Below are 20,335 nucleotides of genomic sequence, written 5' to 3'. Positions count from 1 at the left end.
GCTTCTTTTCTCTTCAACTTCCTTCAAACATTTTTTCTTGGTTTTTTTTTTTTTTATGGGGTTTTCAATTGAGGGTTTTTTTCCCAGTCAAACTACTACTACTGCAGATAGACACAGAAGACTTAATGACTTCTTTTTTTTTATTTTAATTTTTATTTATTTATGCCTACAAGACCTGGGGTATAGGCTATAGGTGCAGGGGGTGAGAGGACTCATCAGAGACAGAGTGGGGAGCAGAATAGCCTGATTTACTGAAATACATTGCTGAGGGGAGCAGCAAGCCAGACAGGAGAGGTCTGCTGTTGCCATGTGGGTTAGCTCCCTGGCAGAGATCTAACTTGTGCTGCAGTGGTTGCCCATAGCTTCATTGTGCTGAGACTTAATCACTTGCACCACCAGGAAGGCCTCTTGCGTTTTTCTATAAGTATACCTAATGTTTGTTGTTTGGCGATAGTACCATAAACACATTTTTGCAGTCTGTAAAGCTATCTTTAAAAAATTAGGACTGTTGGGAAAGTTTTGGGGTTTTGAAAATTGCTGGCAAGAACTTGAAAGTAAAAAAAAAAAAGACTTAAAAAGGAACTTTGGATGAAGTAGAAGAGTAAAGAAATGAACTGTACTAGAAAGGTAGAATTTCAGAATCACTGGTGTAACAGTGTTGCGTATATTATCAGCTCAGGAGTGATAGTTAAGAATTACAAATAAGAAATCTAAGCTCATACCTAAAGAAAAAAAATAACCAAAAGTCAATAGATGAAAGGAAATAATAAAATTCTGAGAAGTTAATGACATAGAGTTCAACAAGACAGTCAAAAAGACCAGTCAAGAGTTGGTTCTTTGTAAATTAAAAAAAAAAAAAAAAAAAGAGTTGGTTCTTTGAAAAGATTAACAGAAAAGACACACTTTTAACCAAATTCAACAATGAGAGAGAGAAAATGCAAATTAATTAAGCTAGAAATGAGAGTTTACAACAGATACTACAGAAATAAAAAGGATCATAAGAATATTACAAACAATAGCAACAAATTGGACAATCTAGACCAAATAGACAATTCTTAGAAACATACTGCATTCTAGAACTGAATCAGGAGGAAATAGAAAACCTGGAAGACCCATGACAAGTAAGAGAAATCGTAATTAAAAGCTTTCCTCAAAACAAACGCTAGGACCAGATGGCTTCATAAGTGAATTCTACTAAATGTTAGAAGAAGAATTAGTAACTATCCTACTCAAATTCTTTTATAAAATTGAGGAAGGAAGGGGTCTCCCTGGTGCCGCAAGGGGTTAAGTCTCAGAACTATGAAGCTATTAGCAGCCACTGCAGCACTGAGTTTGATCCCTGACTAGGGAGGTTACCCACATGGCGCAGCAGACCTCTCCTGCTGTGCCCCTCAGCAGTGTATTTCAGTAAATCCACTTGTTCTGCTCCCCACTCTGTCTCTTGATGAATCCTCTCCCCCCTCCCCTGCCGCACTCTCTCTCTGGTCTACACCCCAGCACTTGTATACATAAATAAATAAATCTTTAAAAATAAATAAAATAAAATTGAAGAAAGATAACTTCCACAGATTCTATAAAACCAACATTACCTAATTTTGAAATCAGGTAAGGACATCACAAAGAAAACAGCAGTATCTGATGAACGTGCATGCAAAAATCCTCAACAAAATCTTGGCAAACTGAATCCGACAATATATCAAAAGAATCATAAATCATGATCAGGTGGGATTTATTGCAGGGATGCAAGAATGGTTCAACATATGCAAATCAACACATATGATGCGCTACGGAAATAAAAGGACAAAAATCATAATCTAAATAGATATAGAAAAAACATTTTACAGAGTTCAGCATCCTTTTATGATAAAAATATTCAACAAAATCAGTCGATAAGGAGGGTACTACAACTTAACAAAGACCATATATGACAAACCTGCAATGAGCATCATACTCATTGTTGAAAAACATTTCCTCTGAGATCAGGAACAAGACAAGTATATTCACTCTAACCACTACTATTCAGCTGTCTTTTTTTAAAAAAGATTTATTTATTTATGCATACAAGAGCTGGGGTGCAGGTCAGAGGTGCAGGGGATGAGAGGATTCACCAGAGATAGAGCGGGAAACAGAACAGGCAGACTGACTGAAATGCACTGCTGAGGGGAGCAGCGGATGAGACAGGAGATGTCTGCATCACCAAGTGGGTTGCTCCCTGGAGGGCCGGGGATGGAACTCAAGCTGCCAAGGCTGCAGATTGCTTCATAGTGTGGTGCTTTAACCCCTTGCGCCACCAGGGAGTCCCCACCACTACTATTCAATATAATGTTGGAAGTCCTACCCAGAGCACTTAGACAAGAAAAAAAAGTTGGTCTTTAAATAGGAAAGGAAGAATTAAAACTATCACTGTTTGGGCCTCGCTGGTGGTGCAGCGGTTGAGCACTGGGTTGGGGGAAGCTGCCCGTAGCCTCTGTGATGCCAGTTCAATCCCTGGCTGCTCCCCGGCCACTGGAGGAGGGTCCCGCATGGCGTGCAGACCTCTCCTGCCGCCTGCTGCTCCCCTCAGCAGTGTACTTTGGTCCTTCTGCCTGCTCTGCTCCCCGCTCTGGCTCTGGTGGATTCTCTCACCCTCCCATACTTCTGACTGTACCCAGAGCTTGTATAAATAAATAAATAACTCTTAAAAAAAAAAAGACACAACTATCACTGTTTGTGTTGTCATGATATGTACATAGAAAATCTCAAAGATTCCAGTAAAAAGCCATTTGAAATAATGAATGTATTCAGTTAACATGCCTAACATAGAGTATTGGAGTGTATGATAATAAAATTTACTTCACATATTAATTCAGCATCCTCTTGATATAACTTGAATATATTTATATATGAAAATGTACTCATATTTCCTAAAAGAATAAATTTTCTTGTGATAATCTGTGCAATTGTTACACAGTCAGCTATGAATCTTAAGAACTGTTGAAGAAGTTGGATAGGGCTCATTTATAAACTCACACTACAAGAGTATGCCATCTGTTTCTCTTCCTATAGGTTTTGGTAATCACTATAGTGTTTATAAAAGCACAGTAGTATGACTCACATGGACTCCTGAGTCAGTTTGCAGTGTCCTGACCCACTGCTTCTTAGTTTTGTGATATTTTTACTTGGTTTCCTCATTTGTGGAATGAGGATTATAATAAAAATCTTACTACTTTACAGGCAGAAGAATTTAATGAATTAATATATTTAAAGCACTTCAAGAGTGTCTACGGCCCAATAAATTTTAGATATTATAGTTCTCGCTATTGTGCAGTGTGACAGATATGAACTGTTTTGAATTTTTCATTTTGGATTATGAAGTATATTTGGAGAATAATAAAATTCATTGGGAAAGAATGATATTGTTTGTATTTAGAATACTGGGAGGTATCTATTCCATTTGATCTGTCATGTAAGCTATAAAATAAGAGAATAAGTAAATAATGGCCCTTTGAAGGAAAGAGAAGAGTAAATATAATTCAACATTCTAATCTGATGGATGAAGTTGCTTAATGTTTAGACAATGCTTAGTAAATAATTCTTTGAGACTTGACAAAAATTAGTGTAGTACTTAATGCTACAGCAGATTTTGAAAAGCAGCTCTTCAAGTTACCAGTAAATATTGTAGAACCATGAAGACTCATTCAAGACAAAACTGATACAGTGTGGTACATTTTATATTGCTGTGATTAATGCACAGTCCTATATTAAACTGAGAATAAAAACTTGGTTTGTATGAACCAATTAAGAGGCACAGTGTTGGCATCTTTAAGAGAAAGAACCAGATTCTTTGTGGATATTTCATGTGTAAAACTCAGAGAAACCTAAATATGGGGACATCAGTATTATAAGCCTTTATAATACTGCAAGAGGAGAAAAAACATGTTATAGAAAAAGGATTTCAGAAGGTGAAAGATACTTACTATTTAGGATAATTGAGTTGAGAAAATGGAATAAAAATACACTGAAATGTTACATAAGATCTAATTAGAGCCTAGAGGCACATTTGTGAGATTCGTTACTGCTCTGTGTGGCTGCCTTATCAGTAAGCTAGAGGGAAATAAAGAAAATTTAAGCTTTTTGTACAGAATCATTTTAACTCCAGTCCTCTTCCTTTTTCTGTAACCCAAATGCTGCCTTGCTTGCTCAAGGAAAGTTTAAGGCTATGTTCATTTCATAATGAAAGTCTTTATCAGAATTAATGTTAAATCTTTGGCTAGACACTTTTAGAAGGGAATTTGCAATGTCTGTGACCTTACTTAACTCAATATCAGAAGTAGCTATTAATCATCAACCACGGATTTGTAATTTTTTTATATTATAACCTTTTTCTTTTATAAATCCATTTCATTGTATAAGTGCTGTGTTATCTAATGTGGGATAATCTTTTATTTTGAATGCTGTTCATTTCTAAATTCAAATGTCTTGTCTCATTTGGATTTGACATTGAGAAATGGGAATTTTCTTTTGAATAAGAAACAGGAGTGAATTAAATTTAATTGGCATTACACCCATAATATTTTGAACATCTCTGTAGAAAGCATATTCATTATTTCGGATTCTCACTTTCCTCATTCAGAGTTGTTTTTAACAACAAATGTTGGTGAGTGTGTGGAAAATAAGGAACCCTCATCTACTCTCTTAAGAATGTAGATTGGTTCAGCCCCTTTGGAAAACAGTATGGAGATTTTTCAACAAAATTAAAAGTAGATCTATCATATAATCCAGCAGTTCCACATCTTGGTATCTACCTGAAGAATGTAAAAACACCAATTCCAAGACATACATGCACTCCTGTGTTCAGCACTACTACTCCAGTAGGTAAGCTTTAGGAACAACCTAAGTGTCTGAAAACAGGTGAGTGGATTAGGAAGATGCTGTGTGTGTGTGTGTCTGTCTGTGTGTGTGTATACATACATATATAAACATATACACACATGTTGGAATATTGCTTAGCCATAAAAAAGATAAACTTCCCAATTGCAATAACATGAATGGAACTGGAGTGGATTATACTACATAAAATAAGTCAGAAGGAGAAAGACAAATACCAGATGGTGTCACTTATATGTGGAATGCAGAGAAACAAAACAATGGATCAGATCAAACCAAACCAATGACAAATGCTAGGAATCTGTGGAGGTGAGGCTTTCAGAGGGGGAGAGCAGAGTGGAGAAGGTGTACAATGGACTGTGATATGCGTTTATAATTTAACAAGAATAACAAAAGTTACAAAATTTTATGAAGTAGCAAGAAGTCAATTCAAAATCTAATGGGTGAGAATTTGGATAAAACTAGAATTTATCCATCTTCACCGTCAATTTGAACGTTCAAAGTAAATAGTTCTTGAGGAAAGAAGATACTGTAAATACAGGCTTATACCCATTAGCCTTCAACAACTTCCTCCCTAAGAATAGAAAATAATGAATTAATAACAAAGTAATACTAAAGGAGTAATTATTAGAATGATAAAAACAGATAACAAACAGTCCTAATTTCGTGCTATAGATTTCCAAGGAATTCTTCCAGCAACAGTATACTTTGGACTAGATTGAAAGAATACAATTGCACTGTTCTTTCCAAGAGGAACATAAACTATTGTGAGAACCACAGTTTGAAAATGTTACTATTATATCGAAAAAAAGTTATGGACATGGTTTAATTGTATCTTGAGGCCAAAAGAGCAGAGTCATAACAGAAACTATATATGACTTATATTAATTTATTTCTAAATACTTATATTTAAAATTATATGTGTGTTTTTCATCCCTACTGATAAAATCTTTTTTAAAAAGATTTATTTATTTATGCATACAAAAGCTGGGTTACAGACCAGAGATGTGGGGGGGAAGGGGTGATAGGATTCACCAGAGACAGAGTGGGGAACAGAACAGGCAGACTGACTGAAGTACACTGCTGAGGGGAGCAGCGGGTGAGACAGGAGAGGTCTGCCTTGCCATGTGAGTTTCTCTCTGGCTGGCCTGGGATCACACTCATGCTGCAGAGACTGTGGATTGCTTCATAGTGCAGTGCTTAACCCCTTGCACCACCAGGGAGGCCCCTGATAAAAACTTGCTGTCACAATTGGTTTACTTCTATATGGAAGCAGCCTGTATACCAAATTTATGTGAACAGGATTTAGAGATAAGAATCCAAGGCAGGAGAAATAGTTTCAACTATTTAGCATTTGCTTAAGGCACTAGCTCTCTGCCCATCCCTGTCCAGGTGGTGAGATAAATGCAGTAGAAAAATTGATGAGATAATAAGTATTTTCCAGGTAAGCAAACGCAAGAGAAAAATAATTGTATTAATTCTGGGACAAAGATAGACCCCATTTGGTATCGCCAAGTTAAAAAATTATTTTTGAAACAAAAGATATGATTTAAGTAGATTTATCATAATGTATGTGATTTATGTCTCAATAAATTATTTAAAATACACAAATGAGATCTCACAAAGAAATTTTACCATAAAAAGAGGGCATAAATATATAATTCAAGGGCCTCCCCTGGTGGCATAGTGGTTGAGCGCTGGGCTGCAAAGCTGCCCGCAGCCTTTGGAGTGCAGGTTCGATCCCCGGTCACCGAATGAGGGTCCCACATGGCGCAGCAGACCTCTCCTGCCGCACCCGCTGCTCCTCTCAGCAGTGTACTTCATCAGTCTGCCTGTTCTGTTCCCCACTCTGTCTCTGGTGAATCCTCTAACCCTCCCACGCTTCTGACTATACCCAGTGCTTGTATAAATAAATAAATAAATAAATAAATAAATAAATAAATAAATAAATAAATCTTAAAAAAAAAGATACATATATAATTCAAGTGATGAAGAACATCAATGCAGCAAACAGAAAAAAAAATTTGTCACTAAAAGGAGAAGTAGACCTGTTTCCTAACCAAAAAATTCATAGACATACTTAAAAATCACCATGTACTTTTGCTTTTCATTGTTCAGGAGTATGGTCATAAGGCCAAGAACTATAAAAACTTTGAGTTAATCATCATATCCCCAGTGACTATTCTAGCATAGACATCTAGGAGGCACTTACGAAGTTTTGATGATTGAGTTAAGGACTCTTAGTAAATAAAGTTGCTTTTCCTTTTCCTTTCTGACTCCTGGGAATTATACATGCTCCTTCAATAATTGCTGTAGTTCCTTAGATTTTTTTTTTCCTATTGAAGGTCTTATGCACTAAGAGTCTCTTTTGTCTTTATGCAGTGGATGGCAGCCCATTTAGAGCAGGCAAGTTTGGGGGTCCTAGGGTGCTCCTCATTCTGCCCTCTTAACACTATAGTATGTAGCATTTTCATATTGGCATATTTCATTTACTTTAGGCTTCCTTTATGTCTTTTCATGGGCTGATAGTTCATTTCTTTTTAGTGTTGAATAGTATTTCATTCCCTGGATGTATCACAACCTATTTATTCATTCACCTAGTGTGATGGACATTAATGTTCTTTGCATATTAAGAGTTACCTTCAATTCCTAGTCTGATAATTATCATCTTTGCGATGGCTCGTTCGGATACATACTCTGTCTCTTCAAATTGGGTTTTTGTTTGTTTGCTTTTTAGTATACCTTGTAATTTTTTTTTTTGATAGCCAGATTTGATGCACCTAGAAAAAGGAAGTGCTGTAAATAGGCCTTTAGTAATATCGTGGTGAGGTATGAAGGGAGAAGCAGCATTCTGTAGTCCTGTGAATAGATGAGCTTCACAAGTATGCCTCAATTTTTTCCTCCCCCATTGGTTGGGTCAGGATGACTAGAGTGGTTTGGAGTTAGGTATTTCCTTTCTACAATGTAGAATGCTAGAGGGCACTGGAGTTGAGTGGTTTCCCTCTTTCAGAGATTTCAGTATCTCTCCATCAATGTTGAGTCATTAGTGCTATCATTGTTTTGATTAATGTTTTAATGTTTGTACAGTGATTAGAGGTGGATATTTTAGAGCCTCTGGAAGGACTAGGTTGCTACTTGGCTCAAGCTAGAGCTTTCTCTTTTTATCATATTAACAACAACTATTAAATTTCTCGTATTGTTTTTCATTTTCTGAGGCCAGTTGTGTTGGGTTTCTCCAGCCAGTTTTCCTAAGTTATTTGGGGAAATGTCTCTTTGCACCACAATAGAGGTTTGGCTGCTACTGGTTCCTTTAAGAGGAACATTCTTTGTGTAATTATCAGCAAGGTGATTTCCTTTAACTTCCAGAGAATCAACTTTAGAATGATCCAGAATCTTAATAGTAGCCAAGGTAGAACACAAAAGTATAGCATCTAATAATACCTAAACATAAGGGCTGTTTTTAATTATATCTCTGTTAGAAGTAAGGAAGCCTCATTGCATCCACAAAATTGCAAAATCATGAGCTACTCTGAAAGTATATGTTCATGCTACTGGTTTGGTTTCTGACTATAATATCCTGTGGGTTGATAGTTGTCCCCACTGTGTTTTTGGTTGATTACCCCATGGGTATTCTCTTTCCTTTATATGTAAAAAAGAAGAAGGGAATGTGGTAATTGGGATGTCCAAGGGCATATGGGTTCATTAAAATCTCTTCTAGGGTTTTATTTTCTTTAAAGATTTATTTATTTATGCATACAAGAGCTGGGGACAAGCCAGAGATGGGGGGGGTGAGAGGATTCACCAGAGAAAGAGCAGGGAACAGAACAGGCAGACTGACTGAAATACACTGCTGAGGAGAACAGTGGGTGAGACAAGAGAGGTCTGCCTCGCCATGTGGGTTGCCCCTGGCTGGCTGGGGATTGAACTCCTGCTGCAGAGGCTGTGGATTGCTTCATAGTGTGGTGCTTAACCCCTTGCGCCACCAGGGAGGTCCCTCCTCTAGGGTTTTAAAGGCCACCTTGCCCTGTTCTTCCATAGAGTTGGAATTGATCTTTTATTTTTTTAGTATAGTAACATTGCATTATAACAGGTTTCAGGTGTGCGTCATTAAAAATCAACCTGTATATACTGCATTAGGGATATCACTAAATGGGGTGGTTGTTTTTTTGTGAAAAAAAAAAATACAGAGGTTTCGCCATTAGAGAGAAATTAAAATCCAATTTCAGCAATAACTTGCTAGTCCAAGAAAATCTCGCTGTTGACATCTAGTTTTGGGTTTAGGGAAAGTTAGCCTGTGTGGATTTTGATGTAGCCCTTTTCTTTATACTTGATCCCCTAAATAATGAATTTGGGCTTGGGCAAACTACAATTTTTTCCTTGGCAACCTGTGTACTTTTAAGACTGTGTTAACAAGTATACATTGTCTTCCTGTAAGGTGGTATGGGAAGGAAAGCAAAGCAGCAAATCATCCACATATTGCAAAAAGAGGTAGAGCCCCTGGAGTACTTTATATTGTCCAGATAAGTCTTCAGGATTTGTAAGAAATAAGAAGGTAAAATCCTGAGGCATCACTTTCCAGAGAGGCAATTTTAGACTTATGTTAATGTTTGGAGGCTTCAATTGATGAAAATGCTTTCCATTCAGTTTTGGCAATTTCAAAGCCATGGTTGTCCAAATTGTTTTCTTTTTTTTAAGATTTATTTATTTATGCATATAAGAATTGGGGTACAGGCCAGAGGTATGGGGGGGTGAGAGGATTCACCAGGGACAGAGTGGGGAACAAAAAAGCAGATTGAGTGAAATACACTGCTGAGGGAGCAGCGGGCGAGACAGGAAAGGTCTGCTGCTCCATATGGGTCACCTCCCTTGCCGGGGATCGAACTCGTGCTGCATTGGCTACGGATAGCTTCATGGTGCTGCATCTTAACCCCTTGTGCCACCAGGGAAGCCCCAAATTGGTTCTAAAAAAACCAATTTTGGGAAGTTCAAAAGTTCCTCATAATGGCCATTGGTATTCTAGGATACTTCTGGTTAATTTAGTTAGAAATGCGCATGAGGGAGGGCCTTAGATTTGATACATGAAGCCTTAAAGTGAACTGCCAATAAAATATTGAGATAAATAGGATCCTTTTTTTTTTTTTAGAATCCTTTTTTTTTTTTTTTGAGCAGAAATTTCCAAATGGCACAGCCCCAATAGGGACAGTCTGTACAAGGAAATCAGGCTGAAGGCCAACCTAGTACTCAACAGAAGCCACACAATTCCAGTGGAATAGCCTGTTCCCAGAAGTAACTGAGTGCCCAGATAGATGTTATAGTCCTAGTGGAATGATTTCAAATGAATCAGTCAGACTATCACAGATCTAATAGGATGTCCTGATTTCCAGAGGATATTAGGCCAAAGTACCAAATGGGAACCCCCAAAGAGAACAAGGCTTTAGACAAAAGGAAAATGTCTGAATAGCCATGAGAGCTCAAACTCCAAGAAGCCATGGTTGGATCCAGAAGAAACTTACCCTCAAACTCTAAGAATGGCAAAAAAGCAGTGAACTCAGTGGGTAATGGCCCCTCTTTGTTCATCAGCCTTGGAGTTGTTGGGCGTCTTCTCTGCATCCCCATAGGGGCCACCAGATATAGTTACCTCAACAAATAAGCAAATAGTTCATTAGAAAAATGGGTTTATTCAGAAATAACAGAAAGCACTTATGAAGTATGGTCTCATGATGAAACACATATATACTTCCTCAGAATAAAAGAAAAAAAACTTTTAATAGATTTTAGAAGGGGCTGTTGTAAATGAAGAATCCTTTGGGGGAAACTGAAAGTTTGGAGTGTAGTGACTTCTCCTTTGGGTTATGATGTTCTCACACTGTACTGAGCAAGAAGTAGCAGCTTCCACCTTCCTCCTGTTGAAGAAACCAAACATAAAGCATATCTCCTCTGTTTGGATTCGGGATTCTGCAATGTACACTAGTGCTTATGTGTGAGAATTCTTTTCTAGATTCCTGACCTCATTTAAATAAGACTTCTGTATATAAATTTTCACAATGTGGAATCTAAAAAAAACTGAACTCTTATAGAAATAGAACAGATTGGTGCTGCTAGAGGAAAAGGGTGGTGGTGGTGGTGGTAAGTGAAATGGATGAAGATGGTTTAACTTCCATTTACAGATAAAAGTTAACAGTACTCTATTGTATATTTGAGGTTTGCTAAGAGAGTAGATTTTAATTCTTAGCACACACAAAAAAAGCATAGCTATGAGGTGATAGATGTTAAACTAAATTTATTGTGGTAATCATTTTGTAATATATACCCATGTCTAATCATGTTCTACACCTTAAATTAGTGCAATGGTCAATTATATATCAGTAAAACTAGGGAAACTAATTATCTGGTGGAAATGGACTAATAGGCAGTGAGGGATGTAGTAGTGAGAATTGGAGATTCTCAATTAACACTAATAATTGTTATTTATGGAAAAGAGAAACGATAATAGTGCCAGATCATGTGTTGTTCTTCCTTTTCATTATAGCACTTAGTATTTTTTTACTAAAATAAATCAATTTGATTACTTGCTAGATTACTTAAAATGAGGTTCTAATTGTGTCCTTTTTTGGGGGCAAAAACCAAAGTGAGTTACGAGCCTTTTTTTAATGGTCTTATAATTTTTTTGTTGTCATAATTTTTAAAAAGATTTTCTTAGCACACACACACACAAGCTTGTGCAGATATCATTTTTACTGAATGTTTACTAAACACCTTCTTTGGGTATGATACTGCTCTTGAAATTTATCCTTTGTTCTAAACATCAATATAAGTTTTGATCTCTGAGGAGCTTGCAGTGGGTATTTCAGATATTGTTGCAGACACTTTGGGCAACTCAACATAAAAGGGATTTTGCTAGGGATTCTGGGAAGAATTTTCATCCTTAACCCAAAATCAGACACAAATAGCTATTGCCCTTTAATTTCTGTTTTGTGCTCTGGTGTGGAAAGTGATCCCTGATCCTGAAACTTGCAACCAAACATTCTGTTGTACTGTGGCGCACATAGAACTAAAACTGACATATGGTAGATGAAGGAATGATAGAAAAAAGAGTCTGGTCACTTTGGAAATTGTTTAAACATATACCCTAACATACAGTCCAGCACCTATATTCAATTTCATCATAAGTTATATAGGGAGAGATTTAGAAGCCTAATTGTCTTGACTGTCAACAAAGGTCAAATGTGTTGAGGTGTTTACCCTAAGTGAAATAAATCAGAAAAGAAAGATAAATATCTTATGATTTTACTCACATATAGAATATAAAGAAACAAGGCAAATGACCAAACAAAAATAAATGCTTAGATTCTAACAACAGCTGATGGTTACCAGGGTGGGAGGAGTAGAGGGGGAAGGTAAAAGGAACTGGTAGAGGGGATCTGATGGGTGGTGGTTGATGGTAACTAGCATGGTGTGATGTATACATTGTTGAGACGTGATGCTTTCCCTTGAAATATATAGTATTGTAAACCAGTATTACCTCGATGAAAAAAGTAGACTTTAAAAGTTAAATTTCTGTCTCATTTTTGACAAGGCAAATATATGAGACTAAAACAAAATATAAATCAGTGATCTATTTTCACATGCATCTGTTCTCTCTTTTAGAGTGACTTTGGGTCAGGTTAAAACTCTTGGTTTTGATCTGTTTCTTTTATATGTTGATTTGGGCTATTTATTAAAAACATAAATTTCTCCCATTTCAGTGTGATATCTTCTAGAATGGTCTATGAAAGAAACTTTCTCATTGACTGCTGCTGAAGATAGCCCTGTTCCTTAACTCTTACGTAAACCAGGCAGATTTGATATCAGTTCTGCATCACAATTTGATAAATTGGATTAGTTGATTTTACTACTAGTAAAATTGCTATTACTTTGCTTTTTAGTATTATTTTTTTTCTTTAATTGAAGTTAACTCTGCATAAGTTCTAAGATTACATTTTCTAATATATCCATATTCAAATATCCCATCACCAACTATTCGGCCTTTTTTACCTCTTCCCTTCTCCCCCCAAATTATTATTCTTTAATCTACCAGAGAACTTTCACAATTTCCAGGTCAAGTAAGGCATGTGTACGAATCTATTTTAATTCATTAAGTAATTAGTGCTTTATTGATGAGAGTGAGCTTTCTGGAAATGTAAAGCAGTTCCTGAAATGAATAACTTGGTTATAAAAGTTTGTGGAAAAATAGCTTTCCTTTAACTTAGCCAAGCTACCATACATGAAAATCAACTCAAAATGTTTAAAAGTCATGATTGTAAGATCTGAACCTATAAAATATATACAAGGAAATATAAAATGCATAGAAGAAAACATACACACTGCATGACATAAACTTCAGAAATATCTTTGAGGATTCATCCTCAGCAGCAAGGAAAAGAAAGAGGATAACATTTGAGACTACATCAAAGTAAGAAACTTCTGTATATTGAGAGAGACCCAAACAAAGAGATACCCTGCAGATTGGAAAAAAATATTTGCACACCATGCATCTGATAAGAGACAGATATCAAGGATCTACAAAGAGCTCATACAGCTCAACAACAACAAAAAAAAAAACCAAACTAATCAAAAAATTGGCGAATGAGCTTAATAACCACTTTTCTGAAGTGGCCTACCTTGGAAGACATTTTTTTTAAGTAAGACTAAAGTATAACTTAATGTTTAACTGTTTTTTTTGTTTTGTTTTGTTTTGTTTACTTATTTATTTATACAAGCACTGGGTACAGTCAGAAGCGCGGGAGGGTGAGAGAATTCACCAGAGCCAGAGCGGGGAGCAGAACAGGCAGAAGGACTGAAGTACACTGCTGAGGGGAGCAGCGGGTGCCAGGAGAGGTCTGCGCGCCATGTGGGACCCTCGCCAGTGGTAGGGGATTGAGCCAGCGCTGCAGAGGCTGCGGGCAGCCTCGCAACCCAGCGCTCAACCGCTGCGCCACCAGGGAGGCCCTGTTTAACTGGTTTTAAGCTAACCTTTTCACATATTATCTGCTAGTAACTATAAAGAAATCATTTTATATCCTTGTGAAATGAAAATCCTTACTTGCCTATGTCTTAACAGTAACTAAATGAAATAGCAACTACCTTCTTGCTATGATGAATCTAAGTGTTTTTAGGTTTCATTAGGACTCTCTTTATATTTATTATTTTGTATAAATATTTAGTAATGTCAGTGGGAGTCTGTTTTTTGTTAAGTAGGACCATCAGAATTATTATTCAGTATTTATTAAGTTCCAATTATATGTAAGAAGCTAAAGGAAGTATGACAAGATCCTTAACTTCCAAGACCTACAGTCAAATTGGATATTAGAATACTTTTTAGTGTAACCTGGTACATGATCAGTGGCAAACGTGTGCTACTGTGATGTTTCCTATGTCCTTCAAAAATGTCATAAGAATTATAAGTGAGGGCTTAGGTAGGAGGCCATTCTAGGCATAAGGGTTGAGAATGGATGCTCCTTATGTTTATATAGTAGCTTTTTAATGCATGCATTTAGTGATTTGAAGTGATTTATGATAGAGAATTTGTAATTGGGAGTAGAAAGTAGTTTTGATCAGTGGGTGGTATAAACAAAATAGGACTTTTAAGAAGTTAATCAGTTAATTAGTTCTATTGCTTAAATAATAGGTACCACATAAAGTAGTATTAAATATAATTCATCTTTTGTGTTTATAAGTAAATTGTACTAATGTCCCATGTATCGATTATAAATTTAAAATCATAACAAAGAAATGTAACATCATAAATGTGAGGTTTTGCCATGTTTGTGAGAGTAAAAAGGATTCTTTCGGTCTGCAAGCAGGAGCTGAAAAACATCCTTTTCTCAGATGAACATGGTTTTGGTTTTATGTAGGTTTGTAACTTGGCAAGTACCGTATGCTTTTGTAATATGTACATGCAAGTAAACATTAGTATAGCAAGAGCTGTGTGTGATTACTCCACCTAATGTTATAGGAGTAAGTGCAAAAGAGAAAGTAAATGACAATTATTATAAATTATAAAAATAACCTCCATGCATTAGAAAAAAATCACTGAACAAAATGAAAAATATGAAGAGTAGTAGACAAAGTAGGATAGTTTTCCAGATCTTATAGTGACAATTTATGAAAGTTTGGCAATTAGTTTAATTTTCACAAATTGTCTGGATAAACTAAGATGCATCTGTTTTCTGTGCTCAGAACAATATATAAGGTAGGAAACTATAACCTTATTGCTTCTCATACATAGATACAATCCCATCAGTTACGATGAGACTATCTAAACAAAACATCTAATTTGGTTTCTTCTTTTTAAAAAGAAAATCTCAAAATTTAATTTCCCTTTTCAGTATTGTGTGATGGACTTTAAATTAACAACAAAGATAATTAGAGGATTTTAGATACCATTGGCAGTAAGAATAAGGCAATAAGAATGGGGAAAAATAGAAATTTATAAGTTCTTATGGAATTCTAGTAATTGCTGACCTCTTCTCATTGCCCTGATTCCCCCAAACCCAATACAGATAGTGAGTATGGATGTATTGCTCCCTGAATTCAGAGAAATACATTTTATTGATGATTTGCTTTTTGGAAGCCCAAAATCATCATGCTGTTTTAATAATGCAAAGTTTATTATAATGAAGTAAATAGTTTCTATTCTTACATCATACGTCTATTTGTTCAGTTTATTCACAGGTTTGTTCTTGTTCTTATACAAAACAATTAAACCAATTCTTCCTTAAAATTTTAAGAAAATAATTAAAGTGACACATAAGTATGTGTTTTATGTAATTGATGATGACAGTATTTTTTGTTATGGATTCTTGCCTGGATTATCAAAAATGGCATTGAGGGGCCTCCTTGGTGATGCAGGCGGTTGAGCGCCGCACTGTGAAGCTATTCGTAGCCTCTGCAGTGGGTTCGATTCCGGCCAGCCAGCAAGAATCCCACATGGTGTGGCAGACATCTCCTGTCTCGCCTGCTGCTCCTCTCAGCAGTGTATTTCGTCAGTTTGCCTGTTTCTGTTCCCCACTGTGTCTCTGGTGAATCCTCTCACCCTCCTGCGCATCTGGCCAGCACTTGTATGAATAAAAATTTTTTTAAAATCTTAAAAAAAAAATGGCATTGAAAGGAGATCATTTCAATCTGATCTCAGATTCAGTCCTGATTTGGGACACTGACGAATTCCAGGAGGGATAAATTGTTAGGTTTCTTTTTCTCCTACCACCATCTCTTATAGCTTCCGCTTAACATCAGAAACTTCACTTTTGTAATTACTGTCCTATAGCTTTTATACATGTTTTGTTGAATCGTCTAATATGTAATTTTTTTTAAAGATTTGTTTATTTATGCACACAAGAGCTAGGGTACAGGCCAGAGATGTGGGGGGAGGGGTGAGAGGATTCACCAGAGACAGAGTGGGGAACAGAACAGGCAGACTGACTGAAATACACTGCTGAGGGGAGCAGCGGGTAAGATTGGAGAGGTCTGCTTTGCCATGTGGGTTGCTCTCTGGCCGACTGGGAATCGAACTTGTGTTGCGGATTGCTTCATAGTGTGGTACTTAACCCTCTACACCACCAGGGAGGCCCCATTTACTATGTAATTACCCAATATTGTCTTTGTCATTCTGATTTGGTTTCCTGAACATCATTCCCTCAAACTCTTTCCATTTTGCTGTAAATGGCAACCTTTTGTTTTATGGCTGAATAATAGTATTGATTGTGTGGATATACTACATCTTTTTAATCCAGTCCTCTATTGCTGGGCACTTAGGTTATTTCCATGTCATAGCTGTTATAACTAATGCTACAATTAACATTGTAGAACACATAATTTGGGGGTTTATGGTTTCAGGTTCTTTAGAAACATACCCCAGAGTGCGATTGTTGGGGAATACAGTATTTCCATTTTTAGGGTTTTTTTTTGCTTTTTTTAAAAAGATTTATTTATTTATGCATACAACAACTGGGGTACAGGCCAGAGGTGTGTGTGGGGAGGGGGTGAGGGGACTCACCAGAGACAGAGTGGGAAACAGAACAGGCAGATTGACTGAAATACACTGCTGAGGGGAGCAGCAGGCGAGTCAGGAGAGGTCTGCTGCGCCATGTGGGTAGCCCCCTGGCTGGCCAGGTATCAAACTTGTGCTCCAGTGACCGTGGATAGCTTCATAGGTTGCATCTCAACCTCTTGTGCCACTAGGGAGGCCCTCCATTTTTAGTTTTTTAAGGTAAATCCAGATTGCTTCCCAAAATAGCTGCATCAATTTATACTACTACCAGCAGTGTAATAGGGTTCTCCTGCCTCCTCATCCTCTCCTACACTTGTTGGGGACCTTTTTACTATGTACTATTGTTGTGGGTGTGAGATGATACCTCATTGTGGCTTTGGTCTGCATCTACCTTATTAAAATAATTGCCTTCTAAATACCCTCTTTGGTGAATTTTCAGTTTAGATCTGCTGCCTATTTATTTATTTTTAAGATTTATTTATTTATTTATACAAGCACTGGGTACAGTCAGAAGCGCAGGAGGGTGAGAGAATTCACCAGAGCCAGAGCAGAGAACAAAACAGGGAGACTAACGAAGTACACTGCTGAGGGGAGCAGCGGGCAGCAGGAGAGGTCTGTGCGCCCTGTGGGACCCTCACCCGGTGGCCGGGGATCGAACTGGCACTGCAGAGGCTGCGGGCAGCTTCACAACCCAGCGCTTAACCTCTGCGCCACCAGGGAGACCCACCTATTTATTAACTGGGTTTTTTCTTTTCTTTTCTTTTTTTAAGATTTATTTATTTGTTTGTTTGTTTGTTTGTTTGTTTGTTTTAAAGGAACCCTTGGTCTTTTTTTTTTTCCCCCGAAGATTTACTTACTTATTTACATAAGCACTGGGTACAGTCAGAAGTGCGGGAGGGTGAGAGGATTCACCAGAGCCAGAGTGGGGAACAGATCAGGCAGACTGACAAAACACACTTGTGAGGGGAGCAGCGCCATGTGGGACCCTCGCCAGAGAGCCAGGGATCGAACCGGCGCTGCGGAGGCTGCGGGCAGCTTCACAGCCCAGCGCTCAACCGCTGTGCCACCAGGGGAGGCCCAAGATTTATTTATTTTTATGCAAGAGCTGGGGTACAGGCCAGAGGCGCAGGAGGGCGAGAGGATTCACCAGAGACAGAGCGGGGAGCAGAACAGGCAGACGACCCAAATACACTGCTGAGGGGAGCAGTGGGCAAGACAGGAGAGGTCTGCCATGCCATGTGGGCATCTCCCTGACTGGACGGGAATCGAAACCGCGCTGCAGAGGCTGCAGACAGCTTTACAGCGCTGCGTTCAACCCGCTGAGCCACTGGGGAGGCCCTCGTTTTCTTTTTTTAATATTTATTGCATAGACGTGTAGGTCAGAGGTGCAGGGAATGAGAAGAGAGGATTCACAGAGACAGAGAGGGGAGCAGAAAAGGAGGATTTACTGAAATACACTACTGAAGAGAGCAGTAGGAAGACTGGAGAGGTCTGCTGAGCCATTCATGGGTTAACTCCCTGGCTGGGGATCAAATTCAGGCCACAGTGGTGATATCACATGCTGAGATCCCCCTGTTTGTTTTCTTTTTAAAAGTATATCTTCAGGGGCCTCCCCAGTGGCGCAGCCGTGGAGCGTGGCTGCCTGCGACCTCCACGGCGCCGGTTCGATCCCCGGCTGCTCCCCGGCCACCGGAGGAGGATCCCACATGGCGCGCAGACCTCTCCTGCCGCCCGCTGCTCCCCTCAGCAGTGTACTTCGGTCCTTCTGCCTGCTCTGCTCCCCGCTCTGGCTCTGGTGAATTCTCTCACCCTGCTGCGCTTCTGACTCTACCCAGTGCTTGTATAAATAAATAAAAATAAATCTTTAAAAAAAATAAATCTACTCATATTTTCTTTTGCTGTGTAAAAGCCTTTAAAATTAGATAATTCCAGGGCCTCCCGGGTGGCGCAGCGGTTGAGCATTGGGTTGCGAAGCTGCCTGCGGCCTCTGCGGTGCTGGTTCGATCCCCGGCTGCTCCCCGGCCACTGGAGGAGGGTCCCACATGGCGCGCAGACCTCTCCTGCCGCCCGCTGCTCCCCTCAGCAGTGTACTTCGGTCCTTCTGCCTGCTCTGCTCCCTGCTCTGGCTCTGGTGAATTCTCTCGCCCTCCCGCGCTTCTGACTGTGCCCAGTGCATGTATAGACAAAACAAACAAACAAATAAATAAAATAAAATAAAAAAAACATGCCTCTATAAAAAAAAAATTAAAAAAAAAAATAAAATTAGATAATTCCATTTGTTCCACTTCTGTTCCTTGTCATAGGGGTTGATTCTCCCACAGACTTGCCAGTGTTTTCTTCTATATATTTTATTGTTACAGGTCTTGTATCTAAATCTTTAATCAAATTTAAACGTATTTTTGTTTTAGAGTTAGAGAGTGATGCAGCTTCATTCTTTAACATGTGTCCTTTGTCCTTCTAGTTTACCCAGTACCATTTGTTAATAGATACTTTTCCCCAGTGTATGGTCATGGCTACTTTATCATAAATTCAGTACTGATAAATTTGTGGATGTATTTCTGAGATTTTGATTGTTCCATTAATCCTTGTGTCTGTTTTATGCTAGGACAATACTATAATTTCTGTTGCTTTGTGGTATAATTTAAAGTCAGGTGAAGTAATGCTTTAGCTTTTTTCCTTTCCCTCAGAATTGTTCTAACTTTTCTAAGACTTTTATGGTTCCATATAAATTTGAATATTTTTGTTCAATTTTTTTAAAGAATATTTTTGTTATTTTCATGAGTGTTGCATTAAATTTACTGCTTTCGGTAGACATTTTGACTGTATTGACACTTGCCATCCATGAGCCTGTTTTTCTATTTCCTTATGTTATGATCAAATCCTTATTGACATCTCCTGGTTTTCATTGTGTAAGGCTTTGTTTTTTTTAATCCGACTTTTCTTTATTATTATTTTTATATTAATTTTTTATTTTTTACATCATTGTTCATTTTTATTTTTTATTTATTTTTTAAGATTTATTTATTTATTTATACAAGCACTAGGTACAGTCAGAAGCACAGGAGGGTGAGAGAATTCACCAGAGCCAGAGCTGGGAGCAGAAGAGGCAGGGTGTGATGAAGTACACTGCTGAGGGGAGCAGTGGGCGCGGCAGGAGAGGTCTGTCACGTCATGTGGGACCCTCGCCGGTGGCTGGGGATCGAACCGGTGCTACAGAGGCTGTGGGCAGCTTCGCAGCCCAGCGCTCAACCACTGTGCCACTGGGAGGCCCATTATTCATTTTTAAACAGTATTTGCTTACCCCCACCCCCTTAGGTGTAGTCCCCATAGAGTTTCCTTCACCAGTGCACCCATGCACCATCACCTCAGTCCCCTGTGCTCCTCCTTCCCTCCCTCTGATCCCTCTCCCTCCTCCTTCCCTGCAGTAGGTCTCTGACTTAT

The sequence above is a fragment of the Talpa europaea genome, assembly GCF_964194135.1.
Source record: "Talpa europaea genome assembly, chromosome: 8".
Taxonomy (NCBI): Eukaryota; Metazoa; Chordata; class Mammalia; order Eulipotyphla; family Talpidae; genus Talpa; species Talpa europaea.
This window is presented reverse-complemented; position numbering follows the sequence as displayed.